The sequence below is a fragment of the Mya arenaria genome, chromosome 10, assembly GCF_026914265.1.
Source record: "Mya arenaria isolate MELC-2E11 chromosome 10, ASM2691426v1".
NCBI classification, from domain to species: domain Eukaryota; kingdom Metazoa; phylum Mollusca; class Bivalvia; order Myida; family Myidae; genus Mya; species Mya arenaria.
In genome coordinates this window covers 46,422,499-46,428,275 of record NC_069131.1, presented here as the reverse complement: position 1 = coordinate 46,428,275, position 5,777 = coordinate 46,422,499, and the positions used below count along the sequence as shown (strand labels likewise).

The following is a 5,777-nucleotide window of genomic DNA, read 5'->3' as shown; positions in this document are numbered from 1 at the left end:
TTAGAAATAAAAATATAAAATAAAAATAAGGGCCGAAACGTCTCGGTAATCAGGGGCCGAAACGTCTACGTGATGGGGACGATTTGGTAAGGGGCCGAAAAGGTAACCGTTTGAGCTAGGGGCCGATTTGGTAAGGGGCCGATTTGTCTGGTAGCCGAAAATTTAGTCAAAACGGCGTCTTAACGATGAGTTCATGTCATGTAATATTTTGTGAAATAGCTTTTATGTTTCAAATGATTTTTTTCAGCAGCAATCGAACTAGTGTATTTGTTTGAGTAAATTATTTGGATTATACCTATCACAGTGTGTCAACGTTATGCCTATTGTTATTTTGGACTATAGGGTGTAGATTTTAAAGTCATACACAATATGGCGGCGATTATGCGGAAATGAAATTGAATGTTACTTCGAACACGTTCTTCTACAAAATACCTGTGTTTAGTGCTTTTGTTTTAACATCAATCGAAGCAAAAATGACATCAATGTATGCGTCTAAAAATGTGAAGATGGAGACAATCCAGAAATGAGCTGCCAGGAAGTGATCGATTTCGGACACGAAGGTACATGTACATTAGTCTGAAATAATAGACGTGTTATACGGGAATCCAATCCCTAACGTCTAAACGGGTTTGTGAAAAAAGCGGGAGTGTTTGAAAAATATTGAAATTGTATTAAATGAAGTATTTTATGGTTGAAATAGATAATTAAGTTTTATATTCATATTTTACCATGGAAGTGCAAAGCTATTTTGCAAAAAAAAGAGCATTTAATGCATTAAAACACAGTTTGACACAGACAACAATTATGCCAAGCGGAACAACTTGACCCAATCGTAATAACTCGGCCACCTCCGACAAGCTTCGAGATAATACAATCGTAACAACTCGGCCTTGGCCAAACAATCTGAACACCTCAGCCAGTATCCAACAGGGATTGACTATCTCGAAGCTTACCGAAGATGGCGAGTTGTTACAATTGATGGCCGAAATGTTCCGATTGTTGTAAAATTGTGAACTGCAGCCTTGCAGGTGCCCTTCATGTATATATTGTTATGTTTTGACAATGAAATGAAGAAAAAACCATCAAACTCATAATTATTTGCTTGATATTACTTTTTGGTTACGGAATTTATACAAAATAACATTATCTGGTAATATTTCTTGTTTTTATGATATGTTATAGATGCAATATGCTTTAACCCGGAATCCCGATCGGAATAACTACCCACTTTTCATACAAAACAATTTGTACGTGAAGGATTTGCTGTATCAAAAATCGTAAAAAAATGTGTCAACGTACAATTATTTGGACTAGAAGGTACATCTAGCTTATCTACATCTCTTAGTCTAAATAATTGTACGTTGACGGACTCTTTTTACGATAAAAAAAATGTATATATATATATATATATATATATATATATATATATATATATATATATATATGGCAAATCCTTCACTACAACATCTTCATGTTACTTTCAATTCAGAGTTGATTATTCACTAAAATTATTTCGCATTTTTAATTATTGTTTAACCTGAAATGTCTCAACCATCAAAAAAGAACATATAATTATGCTTCAATAGTCTAAAAAAATAGACGTGTTATATGGGATTCTTCCAATCCCTTACGTCCAATCGGGTTTGTGCAAAACAGGGTGGGGGTTGAAAGATATTGAAATCGTAGTTTGATAAGTATTATATGTTTGAAATAGATATTAAAGGTTTATATTCGTATTTTAGTTATTACCATGTAAGTGCAAAGATTTTTTTCACAAAACAAGCATTTAATGCATTTAAACACAACCATTTTACATCTATGTAAATCTATGCACCGCAGCCTTGCAGGTGATCTTCATGTATAACAGTTTATATCATTATGTTTTGACAGTATGAAATGAAGAAAAACACTCATCAAACTCATAATAATTCGTCAGCTTTTATTTTTTGCGTACATAACTCATATTTTAGGTATATATAATTATCTGACCCGGAATCCCAATCGGAATAGCTACCCACTTTTGGTACAAAAAAATTGTATGTGAAGGATATGCCATTTCAAAATTTGTAAAAAGATCAGTTAAGTTACTATTATTTGGACTAGTGCTTCAAGTGTTTGATTTATTGTCTCTATAATGTATAATGCACCTGTCAATTGTAGAGCCAAGCTGGGAGCTGCATAAAAATCGGTTACCCGGTTAGCTCAGTTTGACAGATCTCCATGCAAGTGTTCACATGGTCGTGGGTTCAAGCACCATACAAGTAGCATCTTTTCTCAAAGGTTTACTTTAGAACCCATCATCCAGGAAACAATTATGATTTTTTTATTAAATATTACAGGCCATGTTCTTTTGTAAACTTTCAGATTGAGAAGAGCCTGGATACAAGGCTAGTATTGTTAACATCATCTGATACAATCAACTGGAACAAAGCTGAAATGGCTGCCTGACCTGACTTAAAAATTGGATGGCAGTACATCAAACTAGAAGATTACAAGTATTGAGGTGGACAAAATGAAACCTGGGCCTACCAAAGCTGTCAGATTGCACAAGAAACACATAAATGCAGGTATTTACTGAGATATTGTAATTATTTTTTGAAACTTCTCATTTATTTAGGAAGTTCAGTTGAAACAGAGTTGGCAAAAAAAAGAACAAAGGTATATACATTTTGAATTCTAATTCAAATGAGAACTTTACTGGCCAGCACAGAATGGTAAAATGCTAGTCTACCAATATAAATGTGCCTGGTTCGAATCAGTAAAGCTGATGAATGTACTGGTTGTGTAGCCATATGTTTAAGCTGCACTCTCACAGATTGTCTGTTTTACCAACTCTTTATTTATTTCTTGGTCTTGTAATGAATTATTTTATGCGAATTTCTGAACACTGGACATAACAGACAACTGGAAAAAGTGGATCGCTGCTTTCTTATATTAATTCAGTCAAAAAAGACAACTGAAAATATTGGAACGCTGTTTTCTTATTTTAATACGGTCAAAAGATGATGTTCTATGCCAAAAATCTCATTATTAGTAAAGCGTTAGTAATGCTTTTAACCATAAAACCAATAGTTAGTTACAAATGTAAATATAAAAAACATGATCTTTTCATTTGTCAGCAGTCTTATTTCATCAGTTTTCATACTGCTTTTCATTAGCTTATTCCAAGCCAAAAAGTAAAAGAAGTTGTCAAAACCTTCAATCTGTGTTGAGAGTGCAGCACTCTTACAGATTTAACGTTTTGACTACTTTATTTATTTTTTGTCTTGGAACGGGCCAATTTATGTGAAAATGCATGTTAACCATTCATATATTATAAGATTGCTGACAATAAATTTGTCAGAAAATGTTTATATTTAAGTTCAAAATGTTTTATGCCGTTAGTAACGCTTTAAGCCATAAAACCTTTGTTTTCGACCTGAAATATGGAAGTCTGCAATCTAATATTTTGTCAGTAGTCTTATATCACTGGTTTGCAGATATTTTAGCAAAAAATAGGTCATTCCAAGACATAAGTTGTAAAAACAGTAAATCTGTGAGAGTGCAGCTTTAAATGACTAAATGTTTTGATTTTGCTCAATTTTCACCTAAAATCTTATAGTTTTGTGGCATCTAAATGATTTGTTTTTAACAACATAACATGTGCATATGTATATATTTGTTCTTAAATTTGTAATTTAGATTGGAAGATTCATTCTCTGGAAAGTAGAAAAGGGCATGTTACATACTGTTATCACTGCCATGACAGAAACCATATTGAGGAGCTGGTCCACCTGTAGGAAGAATTGCGCTATTGGTTGGAGCAGCACTATTACCCAGCCATACACCAGCACTTAGTTTGTCATAGGGAGCATTTCTGAGCAGTTATGGAGACCACTAACTATGCAGGTATGTCATAATCAAAATCTTGGTTTATATATTTTTTTTATTATTTAGCATCTGTTGCGAAGAAATTTATTTCTAGATTGAAGGCACACACTATAGATTGATGCCCAAAAATATATTTCTTATTTTAATGCATTATCATGTCTAACTCATTTGACTTAAATGATCAAAGCAAAAGAAATGCAAATGATTAATCTGCAGATATTCAAATGTAAGCTTTTTTAACTGGGGAAATTGTTGCCACTTGTCTATTAATTAAAGAACACATTTATAATTAATAATGTTTAATCTGTACACAAATTATATGCCTTCTTTGTTTTAACCATCAATGTCAAAGAGTCCAGCATGATAATGCATTAAATTGAAAAAAATGCATTAATTTATATGAACCCTTTAAAACAAAGACATTTCCTAAATCCAATAAAAAATAATTGAATATTGATGCAGAGTTCAGTTAGAATATAATATAACTTTTTTTGCAGTTGTTGCAGTGAAACTTGCACCAGTGTGTTTTCTGTGGAGATAAAGAGATAGTGTCCAGCAATGAAGACCCAACTCAAGATCTGACCTTGTAAGGCCAATATGAAATAACTGTGTGGGAAAATGGGAAAAACCTGCAGTCAGGAATGCACGGAAATCATCAAAAGAACAGTGTTAAATTAATCTTAGATAACTTGACATTTATTTTGTTTGACATATTTATTCATGGTGCAGTGAAAACATTCTTTTTTTCTCATGGTTATTTAAATTTAGAATTGATAGGAGGGAACATCACTATGTAGTTTCATGTTCATAGTTAGATCAAAACCCATGTACATGCCCAAATGAGCATTTGAAAATATCAAAATGGTACTTGTTGTATGAAGTGTAAGTTAATTAACATAATAAACAAAAATATTTAATCAATTTCAATTTATTATGCCCCTTTCAAAGAAGAGGAGTATATTGCTTTGCACATGTTGGCCGCTACGTCCGTCTGTCTGACAGTAGACCAAAGCTTTTCCGGGTGATAACTCTACAATTCCTAGACCTATTGTCAAACTTGACATGAAAGTTTGGTTTAACCAGTAGATGACCCGTTTTGATTTTAGGGGTAATATGGTCAAAGGTTACAGTGACCTTGAACATGAAGGTGTCAAACCATACATCTGACTGATAAGTTGACAATGCCTGCACCTATGGCCCTCAAACTCAACATGGAGGCTAAGTCTGACTATTAGAAGATCCTATTGATTTAAGGGGTCATTGGGTCAAAAGTCAAGGTCACAGTGACATTGAATGCTTAAGGGTTGTACTAATAATGACTGGACAAAGCCTGCACCCATGGCCCTTGAACAACTTGACTTTGGGGTTGGGCCTGATCAGTAGGTGAGCCCTATTGATTTGTCACAGACCATTGAACGCAAAAAGCTTTCCTGTGTGACAACTCGACAAAGTCTGCACCCATGGCCTTCAAACTTGAAATTTAGGTTTGGGGTGACCAGCAGATGACCCCTTTGGATTTGGAGGTCAAGGTCACATCTCCAATATTGGTCATTAAAACTATGTCATTTACTTATTCCCTGCTGCTAAGAGGATACATGTTTATCAGCAAATATCAGCCGTCATCTGAATATGAGTGAAAACTGTACCAACTACCCTCATACTTTGAATAGCATAATCTTAAAACTGCCTCAAAGGCATCTTTTGTCAATGAAAAACCAGCTGTCATTTCGGTCCATGCATATTTCATTCAATTGTCCAGATATTCTTGACAACATGGCGCTAATTAATGCTGCAGGTTTGAAATTTAAGACATTAGTTTGTTTTTTTCAGCACCATGCAGATTTATTAACACTTTTATAATAAAAACAAACTAGAATATTTTTTTTTAAAGATATTAGTTTTTTTCA

The 5,777-nt window shown here is 33.6% G+C and overlaps 1 long non-coding RNA gene across 1 annotated transcript; it reads left to right on the top strand.

Moving 5' to 3' along the window:
• Nucleotides 1-361: 361 nt before the first annotated feature.
• On the top strand, nucleotides 362-4,929 carry LOC128206571 (uncharacterized). Its single transcript, XR_008256504.1, has 4 exons — nucleotides 362-560; nucleotides 2,365-2,567; nucleotides 3,682-3,888; nucleotides 4,368-4,929. It is a non-coding gene; the product is annotated as an uncharacterized LOC128206571 (long non-coding RNA).
• The last annotated feature ends 848 nt before the right edge of the window (nucleotides 4,930-5,777 follow it).